Raw genomic sequence first — 11774 nt, forward strand, 5'->3', positions numbered from 1 at the left:
TAATTAGGGTTTAGGGTTTAGGATTAGCTAGCTAGGGTTTTAGGGTTAGGGTTAGTGTTGGGGGGATGACCCCCGGTATGCCAAAGGCATGCCAAAACCGGATGGTTTAGGCCATCAAGATACCGGTTTAATGTTTATACCGGAGCACGAAGTTAAGGATTTGGCTAAGTAAAGCTAAGCCGGTATCCCCAGAAGGGGTATACCGGAACCGGATAGAAAAGACACCGGGCTACCGGTAAGAAGCACACTGTAGCACGTCGGCAGGACTAGTCAAAGATTCTCTCCAGAGCTAGAGTACAAAGATGAGCTAAGCAAAGTAGCTTTAAACGAAGGCCTGACGATAAAGAGGAGGATGACGATGAAAGAAGCCGGAGGACGTCAGCCTCCCTGATTAAAGAAGACCCCGGTGTCATCTATGATTAAAGTGACTTTGTAAAGTAGTTTGTCTAGTCAAAGATGCCATTAGGGTTTCTTCTCCTGTAAGCCACCCTCTCCCCTATATAAGGAGAGGGGGTAGCCCTCTAGGGGCACGTACGCATAAGTGAGCCCTTGTACTCAGAAACTTGTAACCTGTGGAGATCAATAAAGAAGATGATCTAGAGCGAGTTCTTCCTTATGTCTTTCTTCTTCTACCTCTAGCCTTGGCTAAGTTCTTGAGGAAAGCATCCGGAAGTTCATCCCATCTAATCACAAACCCTCCCCCGAATCCTCTAGCGTCCATTCGGCCCCAACTTAAGCCATCCTATAGCATCTGTCTGTTCACCACGTCGACAGTTGGCGCCCACCGTGGGGCATGAAGTGGTGCTTGCAGGAGTTCATATTCGGGCGGGCATCCTCGAGGTCGCCGGCGAGCGGACAGTGTCTGCGCTCGTCCAGCGCCTCTACTCCATGGACTTCATCAACGACAACGCGGGCTGCTTCGCCAACGGCGGCATCTTCCCCAAGAACGGCCGCATCATCGAGTTCGGCAGCCACCGCGTCTACTTCGGCACCGTCCCTGTGTGCCAGCGCCTCTCACCAGTACTGGTGGCACCGGACCCGCCAAGGTGGCTCTGTGCTGGCCGCGTCACCGGCAGCGTCGAGGTGATGATGACCGGCGCGGTCGGCGCAGGCAAGGAGGCTGTGGATGAAGGTGCTGGCCGTGCGGCTTCGACCCGTGCGGCCAAGCCACCGCTGGAGCGCGACGCTGGCGCTGCGGGAGCATCATCCGCACCACCGGCAACACCACTCCAAGCGGCGATGAACGTGCTGGCAACGCCCATCTCGCAGAACATCGACCCGGCAGCGGCTCAGGCGGAGCTGGAAGCACAACGCCAGAAGCTGCTCGCGAACGGCGCCGACATCGTCCGGGCGCAGCGCGAGCGGAACCTAACCCTACGTGAGTACAACGCTGCCCATGGCTTTGCTTCTGTTAGCGCTCATGCTGCTAAGATACCGGAGAACCAGCTTAAAGCTCGCAATCTAGATCAGGATTTGCGTAAGGAGGTTCTTGCCGGCAAAAGTACCTCTGCATCTGTTAGCATTGTAGAGAAACCTAAGTACAGTAGCCCGGATAAAACTATAAAAGCTGCTAAGGCTGCAGTAGAGCTATGTGAATCGCTTTCCGGAGATGCTTTGGCAAAACAGCAAGAGCGTGTTAGAGAGCTGCTGGAAACTATCGAGCAGCAGAATGCTGAGCAGCTGGCTAAGCTGAACAAGGCTGCGGCCTCAAAATCCGCGCGTTCAACAAAGAATGCCGGAAGCAAGTCCCATGGGCAGGCCTCGTCCCCCCATCCGGACAGAAGGAGTGAAAAAGAAATGAACGCACAGCAGATGACTGTGTACGATCCGGTCCTTGCCGGAAAACAACAAGCCGGGCAACACGATGCCGGTAGAAAAAGCCAAGGGGCAGATCGAGGCTACGCCAAAGGAGGCTATGCGGGAAACAATCATGTCGGTAGATATGAAACCGGGCAAAACTATCAAGCTGCAAGGGCAGCGTATGATGAGGAGGAGATGCCTCCACCAAGGTACCGGCAGGCAAGGGCCGCGGTACCGGAACGATACGATGAAGCTGACTCGACAAGACTCACCACTTACCGGAACCCTTTGGGAGAGCGCGTGGGAGAAAGACACCTACCAGAACGGGATGCGAGGCACCGTCTGGATAGAGTGTACCTGTCTGAAATGATAGAGGCGGAGGGTCCTCCGGGTCCAAAGTGCTTTGGCCCAAGGATCATGAAAGAACAGCCACCGGTACGCAACTTCCAGTTGCCCCGTGACACCAAAACATACGATGGCACCACTAAGCTGGAAGATTGGCTCGCGGATTATGTGACCGCGGTATACGTCGCTGGCGGCGGAGGATGTGTAGCCGGAGGAGGAAACCGGCGTTGGGCCGTGAGGATCGTGCCAACGTTTCTGGTGGGACCGGCAAGGATCTGGCTGAACAACTTGCCGGCAGGAAGCATAAACGGTTGGCTGGACTTTGAGGAAGCTTTTGTGAGTAACTTCAGTAGCACCTACCGTAGGCCCAACAGGCCTCAGCAGCTCGCCTTGTGCGTGCAGCGCCCGCAGGAAACAGACCGGGATTACCTCACCCAGTGGAACTCCATTAGAAACTCTTGTGAAGGGGTGATAGAAGCGCAAGCCATAGCTTGGTTTTGCAATGGTTGCCGCAGAGGTTCGCCGTTGTGGCAAAAGCTACAGTGGAACAAGCCGGTAACTTTGGCAGAGATGATACGTGTGGCGGATAACTATGCGTTGGGAGACCCAATGCAACCGGCGGTACAAGCTGAGCCGGAACAATCAAACCCACCTCAGCAGCGCCAGGAACAATACCGGGACAACCGAAACAACAAAAGAAGGGAAGATTTCCCGGATCGAAGGTACGCTCCGCAGCTAGTTGCTGCTGTACAAGAAAACTCCGATGCCGGCGGCAGCCGGAGGCGGAAAACCGGATCGCAGCCATGGGCGGGTCCTAAGAAACAATGGGTCGAAAAGAAACCCTGGGGCCAGAAAAAGAACTGGCAAGAACCCGTGAAATACACCATGGAAGCCGCCATGGATCAACCTTGCCGGTGGCACACGCCGAATCCGGCTCATCCGTCAAACCACCTGACAAAGGATTGTTCTTGGACCAAGCACTTGATATTCAAGGGAGCAGTAAAGGATGCGCAAGCACAAGGGTGCACCACAATGTTGCCACCATCTCAAGATATGCTGCGCCAGCAACAACTACCACCACCTCCACCACTTACCTGAGCAAATGCTTTACCGGTACAGCCTCAGCCAAACAGGCAGCAGTACCAGCAAGTCAATCAGGTGGGAGAGGGCCACGGCCAACCACCTCCACCGGCACCTTTGGGCCGGAATGTTTACGAGGACCCACATTTGTGTTGTGTTGTCTTTGTCACTAAGCCAACAGACAGGCAAAGTGTGCATCGCCGCTCCATGGAAGTAAACGCCGTGATGCCGGCGGTTCCCAAGTACATGCTGTGGTCAGATCAGGAAATCACTTGGTCGTTCAAGGATCACCCCAAAATCATGCCGAATCCGGGTGGTTACGCTCTCGTGGTGGACCCAATCATGAAAGGGCCAACGACTCGCGTCAAATTCAGCAAAGTGTTGATAGACAATGGGAGCAGCATAAACATAATGTACCGGCACACCATGCATACGCTGGGAATAACAGAAAACATGCTTCAGCCAACTCGTACAACGTTCCACGGAATCGCTCCGGGTTTGTCTTGCGCACCGGTAGGAAAAGTTCGGGTGGACGTGTCGTTTGGAGGACGTGACAATTACCGGGTTGAAAACATTGAGTTCGAGGTGGTGGACCTAGATAGTCCGTACCATGCACTGTTGGGGAGACCAGCATTGGCAGCCTTCATGGCCTCGACCCACACAGCTTACCTCAAGATGAAGATGCCAGCACCTCGCGGACTGTCAACACCCGGATTTTTAAGTCCAGATGCCTATTATGCCATTCATCGCAATCCCAGGAATATTGTTTTTGCGAGACATAATAGATTGATATCACAACACATCATTCATTACAACACATAGTCGTCTTACAACAAAGGATCACATGATCCAGTCTTAATACAACATAGTGGATCTAGAGATCCTATTACAAAACACATAGCGGAAGCGAAGTAGTAGCGGTCGTGGTCCATCTATTCCACAGCAACCGTTGACGTCGGAGTGGTCCTAGTTGTCGTAGACGTCCTGCTGTCCTTCTTCCGGGTTACGGTACTCGTCTTCATAGTCTGGCCATTTGAATAGCCAGGGACAAAGCCGTGAGTACTTTAAAGTACTCGCAAACTAATACTAATGTAAGCACTATCAACTATAGTAAGGGGTTCTAAGCTCTAGTTTCATTTGCATAAAGCCGAGTTTTATTTCATAAGCACTTTAGTAAACAAAACCTCTTCATTTGCCTAACTTAACTCAAGTGGGAACATTAGTGTCATTCCCACAACTCTGTTGTGATTCAATTCAAATTCACCCTCTCAAGTTCAAATCACAAGTCACCCTTCACATGTCACATTTTTGAAAATGGTCCGATGACGGAACAAGTATGGCCTTTCCAACCGTCCATAACCGTGGACGCGGCTATTCGAATAGATCTACACTCTGCAGAGGTCGTACACTTGTGCCACAACATTTGCAATAATCCGTCAGGTTAACTGGCCCTGATTTACCACACTCCGTGTGCGGACTACCAACCATAACCTTTCACTTACATACCCTAGTATAGGCACCTCTCCCCATGAGCTTGGCCTCCCAGTGAAGATAAGCTGTCGGCCGGGAACTGCACGAGGCTTGGGCCGGACATTCACCTCGTTTCACGTCATTTCTCATCATTTCTTTTGTTGTAGAGGCAGCCTCCAGCCTAACCCCGATGACGCTTGTTTAGAGGGAACCCATACTAAGATACATAAACTTCTAGTTAAGCCCTACCCATATCAGGTATTGTGGGGGTACTTGTAAAATTGGAATGGTATCGCATCCGAACCCAACCATCAGTTTTTGTAAAGTTCACCAAGTCATTCACAGATCATATTCTCCTTCAAAATCTTTCAATAGAATGACTCATCATTCCAAGGTTTTCAAAGTCATTTCATTTCACAAGTTCCCATCTAGAGTAGTCAATTTTATTTGTTAGCACTAGCAACTAGTCATGAGGGGTGCTATCTAGCTTTCATTGTTCTAGGCTAACTTTGATACTCTTGTAGTACTCTATCTCTAGACCAAAGTTAACTATAAAAGCAAGTTATAAAAATCAAAGTAAAAGTTTGGAAGAATAAAACTTGGGATGGGATCATGAAGCATAAAGTAATTGGTGAGTGTGCCTTGCTCTAGTAGAGCTTTGCACTTTGCAAGAATATTAGCTTGCAAGAGTATAGCTTGCCTTGAGTGGTGTATTGATCAAAGTGGTCTTCCTCTTCCCGGAAGTAGACCTCCTCCTCCTCGGTGTACTCCTCGGTACTAGCGTCTACATACGAGTATAATACACACAATTACCACACAAAGCCTAAGTACTAGACTAAGCACACACATAAATCACTCCTACTAAGCTATCAATCAACATGCTTATTAGGTGAGTTGATTTAGTTTTATTCTTAAGAAAAAATAATTTCCTCTCATTATAAATATTAATTAGAGTTTCTATTTATTTCTTGAGAGAAAATAATTTCCTCTCATTGAATATTATTAAGATTTAATTTCCTCAATTAATGTCATATGACCTAGGTTGACCAAAGTCAACCTCTTCATAAGTATCGATTGGGAAATGATTTAAATGAGGTACACTACCTCATGCCTTTTTAATACTCATGATTAATGATTTAATATCATCAACTAATTTAATATGAGTTTAAAGTTGACCATAGTCTCTACCCCATATTAACTTAGTTGAGACAAGATTTAAATGAGACCAAAACACCTCATATGATTTAATAGGTAGTTTTGAACAATTTAAAAACTATTATGAAAAAGATTTAATATTTTTAAAGAGGAACATATGGGTCATTAATACATGTGTCATCAACTCTCATTGAATCACTTGGAGTAATGATTTAAATGAGATGCTACACCTCATATAATTTAAATACTATTTTTGAAAAAGTTTGAATGAGCTAGAAATGGCCATATAGCCACTATTTGAATCTAGCCCATGATCATATGAAACAACTATAGTATTTTATTACATAATAAATTAGACCACATCAAATGTGATTTATGAGAGGTGGAACCACCTCAAAATTCAAAAGGGTTGATTTTTAATAATTATTATAAGTCAGAAAAGTCTATGTCTTGTTTATTTTGCTACTTTAATTCTACAACAGCTATTGGTTTGAATCCAGTGGCATTGGATAGATAATTTCACAGGCTTTCCAACCATATGAAATTCACTAAAAATGGCCAAGTAGATTTGGAGATATTTGATTTCTAGCAAAGCATCTGATAGCAATTTAAATGAAAAAGAATTAAACCAAATTTGAATTTAAACGGGGGCGGGAACGCAGTTGGGCCGGCCCAGCTGTGGCCTGGCGCTCAGCGGGCTGCCTGACAGTGGGGTCCACTGTCAGTTTCTATTTAACACACCCGAATCGGTACGCACTGTGAGCCGTTAGATTAGAGGGGATCGGACGGCTGCGGGTCGTCCTCGTCGGCGACGAGCTCCGACGAGCTCTAACCCTAGCCGGCGACCAGGAGGGTCCAGGGAGGAGGGTTACCGGCGTCTAGCGAGGTCGGCGAGGCGGGCAAACGACCGAGGCGACGTCGACGAGTCGAGGGAGGGTCGCGGCGGCTCCGGAGGTGGACGAATCGACGGCTCCGTCTTCCGCGTCTCCGGCGAGCTCCGGTGGTGGAATTGGGGCGGCGTGGTGGCTAATGTGAAGGGGAAGAGGTGCAAGCGAGCAAGGAGAGGTAGGGGAGCAAGATGGTGTGGAGCTTTGAGGCCGGGGCGCCCTCCTTTTATAGCTGGCGGTCGAGGCCGAGGGTGCGGGGCAGGTCGACCATGGACGCGTCGCTACGGTGGCTGAAGGGGCAAGGCGACGTCAGGGAGGTGTTGGCGACGTCGAGGCGGTCACGACGAGCGTCAGCGCGCTGAAAACGGAGCACGGGAGCATGCTGGCGACGTCATGTACTGGCAGTACGGTGGCGGGCGATTGGCGACGATGTCGTCGTCTACAGGGCGAGCGCCGTCCAATGGTGATGTCTGGGAGAGTGCTGAGGTCATGGCGATCCTGGGGGAGAGAGGAGAGGGCCGGGAGTGGTCTGCGTTGACGAGGACGGGCGGTGTACTGAGGCGCGAGTGGCCATGCCGGGTGCACGCGCTGGCGAGGCTGAGGGCGGTGACCACGTCACGTTCTGGGCATTGTCGGCTTCTCTTTGACCTGGGACCATGTCTGGTGAGGTCAGGGTGATGAGGTTGACTTGTTTTGACAAGGTTAGAGAAGTAGGAGAGGACCAGGGGCAAGTGGTGGCATGGTGGTGACTAGGGTGGGCCGGCATGATGTGTTCTTGATCATTTGTGCATCTCCTTGGGTCTCCGAGGTCATGGCTTGCTAAAATGGGTTGATACCAGACTATTTGACAAGGTTGTCTAGGTTGAAGAGGTCTAGAGCTTGTAGGAATATTTATGGCCCAAGTTTATGTGACATGCACTATGTCATGGTGTGTCCTTGTGCTAGGTGAGCATGGCCAGGTTAGGTGAGGTCCTTGGTGAGTACAAAGCACTATTGGTGAGCCAAGGAGAGAGGGGGTGAGAGGTAGTACATAGTTGGTGAGGGATTGTACCCTAATGTTTACTCTATGTGCTCCACATATAATACAAGCAAAGGTTTTCTATGTGTGGGATTTTGACCAAATTTCTGCATATATGGGTTCTAAATAATGTTTGGCACTCATTGGTGGTCTTGGTTTGAGGTTTGGAGTTGGTTTGCAAAATTTCCAAATTTTGAGAGAAACTAGAATTGAGTTCAAAGTTGCAACTTGGCTTGACTATTGTGAGCAATGGTCAACTCTCTGGTCAAAGTGGTCAATATGAAAGTTACTCACCTTGACCTGGTATTGGATGACATGGCTTTGGTTGACCAAGTTTAGTTTGAATAAAAGTCAAAACCAGGGGGTAAAGTAGTGAACATTTTATAAAATGGCAATATGACCATTATCACATGTATGTTGATTTTGGGATTTGCTTTGATTTGATTTTGGTTTCTTTGATGCAATTGTGTTTGTTTATCATAAATAAGAGTTTTACAAACAATAGATCAAGCAATGGTGGCCTTTGGTGAAGATTTGCAAAATTGGCCTTATGGGTATGTGAGTGAAATTGGGATTTTCTCCCTATTTGATTTCTCTCCAATTGAGTTGACTTTTGTTGACTCTAATGTGGTTCTTATGAGTTTAGAAACATTTTAAGACCATTGAAACAAATTTAAAAGGTCTTGTTCAAAGATTTGCAAAAATGGCCATAACACATAAGAGGTGATGTGTCAAATTTCAATATTCTTGTTAATTGTTCATCTTGCTTCCCTTGGGCATGGGTTAGGGTCACTTTAGTGTTATATTAGGTTGAGAGATGGTTTCACATCCTTTGGTCAAGGTTTAAAGGCATAGATCAAGAATTGGGTATTATGGCTATGTGTCACATATGCCTCTATGCATATGTTGCATTTGAGTTTTAATTTGACTTGGCTTGACCCAATTGGTGTTGTTGAGTGTTGAAATGGTATATAGGAGTGATCCCACCATTCACAACAAGACTTAGGGTCAAGATTCTTAAATTCACAAATTTGCTATTTTACTCTCATATGCCTCTATGGCATTTTTAGTTTTCTTTTTAATTTCTTTGGAAACCACTTGGAATTGGTTTGATAGGTACTAGGTAAGGTGTATGAAGGTTTTCCAAACCTCTAAGCAAAGTAGAAAGGCTTAGGGTAAAGTTTTATACATATAGCCAAAGGCACATATGCCTCTTTCTTTTTTAATTTCCTTTTATTTTAATTTAACTAGGGTGGTGAAAAGAGGGGTGAGGTTTAGGGTTTGGTGGGGTTCACAAAGGTTCACCACCATTTAGCATAAAGAATAAAGGTAGGATTCAAGATTTACCTGTTAGGGCTATATGTCCCCATATGTCTTTTATTTTAATTTGGGTTTCTCAAAATATATCCAAAAATGATTTCTGGAGAAGGTTAGGGTTTGAGGTTTTTCTTATTTGATTTCTTTCTCTTTGATTTTATTGGGTTGGTGATCTTCACTTGATCACTTTAGGGTTTTAGGGTTTAGCACATAAGCATAATAACACTCATCATGGCAAAACACTAGATTTAAACAAGATCTAAATGTATCAATCTTATTTTAACAAAAGTTTTTGTTGGTTCCAAAATTTGGAACTAGGGAAATTCAATTTGTTTGTTTTGAAATTTTTGGGTTGTTACAAACCCTTCCCCCTTAAACAAATCTCGTCCCGAGATTTTAAGAAAAGTTAGGTTCCTAAGAGAGATTGAGCGTTTTATTAACAGGAGGACATACTTGGCATGGTCTGGGGTGCTTCCTGAGCTTCATCGGCAGCCATGTGGTAGAGACGGCCGTTGTTGTTGTTCTGATTCCTTCTTCCTGCGAAGCGGCGCTGTTGCTGAGCAGGCGCTGCGGTGTTGGCGGCAATCCTGGCAAGCTTTTTGGGGCACTCTTTGGAGAAGTGACCCACAACTCCACATTCGTAGCAGTTGACGGTGGACTTGTCTTTGGGGTTGACGGGAACTGCGTTACTTCCAGTCCTTGGGGCAGTATTGGTGTTGTTATTGTTTCCATTGATGTTGCTGTTGTTGTTGCTGTTGTTGGGGCGATAATGCTGGGTAGGGGGCTTGTTGTATCTTGGGGTAAATCCTCCAGAGGAGTTATTGCGATACTTCTGATTATGGTGGGGTCCATTCTGGTTCATCATCCGACGTTTGCGGTTCTCATTGGCTTGATGAAGTTTCCCTTCCATCTGTATGGCTGAGTCCACGAGGGCTTCTAAGTCAGCGAACGGAATGTTCACTAACACAGTTTGCATCTCGTCGTGTAGTCCGTTCAGAAATCTTTCCTTTCTCTTTTCATTTGTGTCAGTCTCATCCGGGGCGTACCTTGACAGAGTAAGAAACCTGTCGCGGTATTCTACCACGGACATCCTTCTTTGCTTGAGTTCGCGGAACTCGTCTCTCATTTTCTTGATCAGTCCTTGGGGCACATGGTATTTACTAAACTTCAGCTTGAAGTCTTCCCAGGTCATCATCTGTCCTGCATTCATGGCACGGGTGCTGGTCCACCAAGCTCTGGCGGGTCCTGCTAAGTAGTGCGTGGCGAACAGCACTTTCTCTGCGGCTTCAACTTGCGCAACTTCGAGGTTGTTCTCCATGGTCCGGAGCCGATCATCGGCATCTAGGGGCTCTTCGGTCTTGCCGAATACCGGAGGGTTGGTGTGTTGAAAGTTCTTTAGCTTCGATCCGGGGTGATCGTGGTTTCCATGGCCTTGAGCTATCTCAGTTGCGGTGCAGCAATGTTTGCTTGGCGCTCGGCTCTCTCGACTTCTCGGTCGGCAAGCGGGGTTTGCAGCGAGCTTGCATCATCGCGTTGTCGGTGCGATTAGGAGGGGCCATCTGAACATTGATGTATATGATAAGATAAGAGGGAAATTTCTATGGTTTGTTTTGTTAAGTTTGAAAAGTTCATAATATTGAAAATTTGTGTAGTGTTGCGGGGGTAAAAACCAACAACACTTTTTCATTCATACCAAACATCACATATTACAAAGCTAACACACCGTTGGTTTGAAGAACCATTCATCGCTCTACGATACAAGGGGATCCTGATACAACTCACACCTACTTAAGTGCTTGGGTGATACTACTCTTCAGGGTGGAATTTTTCGTCTTCACGGGTAATGTGCTTGGCGAGAGGCGAGGGCGTTGTCCAAATCCCTGAGGGTTTTGTACTGCCTGAAGTCCTGAGGTGCTTCGTCGGGGTTCATCTTTGGTTGTGGTGGGGGCATGGTCATCGGTCTTCCCATGGAGTCATGTCTTGGGTAGTAGATGAAGCGAGTGTTCTTGATCTTGTCCTCATTTTGTCCACACAGACGGGAAATTGCTTCTTGCATAGCTTTGTCTAGTCCTTCCTTCCAAGTGTTTCCCGTTACAGAAAACCATAGGGTTTCCCATACCGGGGCATCAAGCTTCCTTCGTAGATCAGTAGAAACGTCCCACCGAGGTGGTTCTCCTAACTGAGCCTTGAGGGGTATTCCGAAGAACTCGGGATACGGGTGTCCTAGATAGTCCACCAGTTGCTTCAACTCCTTTTCGAAACTTTTGTCGTCTCCGGATCCAAGCTTATAGGATTTCCATTGGTACGTCATCTCGTGAGCAAGTAGGATAAGTAAGTTAAAGAAGTAGTCAGGTGTGCAAAATTTTAGATAGTGCTACAAAGAAGTAGAGTATGAATTTCTCATTTTGAAAAAGATTTCAAGGTTAAGAGTGAGAATAAGTTTTTCACAAATATTCACTTCTTTGGTTTTTTTGAAACTAAGTTTTGCAGACGTCCATTCTAACTAGGGTCTCCTAAGGTCAACAATGGCTCTGATACCAACTTGTCAACACCCGGATTTTTAAGTCCAGATGCCTATTATGCCATTCATCGCAATCCCAGGAATATTGTTTTTGCGAGACATAATAGATTGATATCACAACACATCATTCATTACAACACATAGTCGTCTTACAACAAAGGATCACATGATCCAGTCTTAA

Source organism: Lolium rigidum, chromosome 6 (assembly GCF_022539505.1).
Source record: "Lolium rigidum isolate FL_2022 chromosome 6, APGP_CSIRO_Lrig_0.1, whole genome shotgun sequence".
Lineage (NCBI taxonomy): Eukaryota > Viridiplantae > Streptophyta > Magnoliopsida > Poales > Poaceae > Lolium > Lolium rigidum.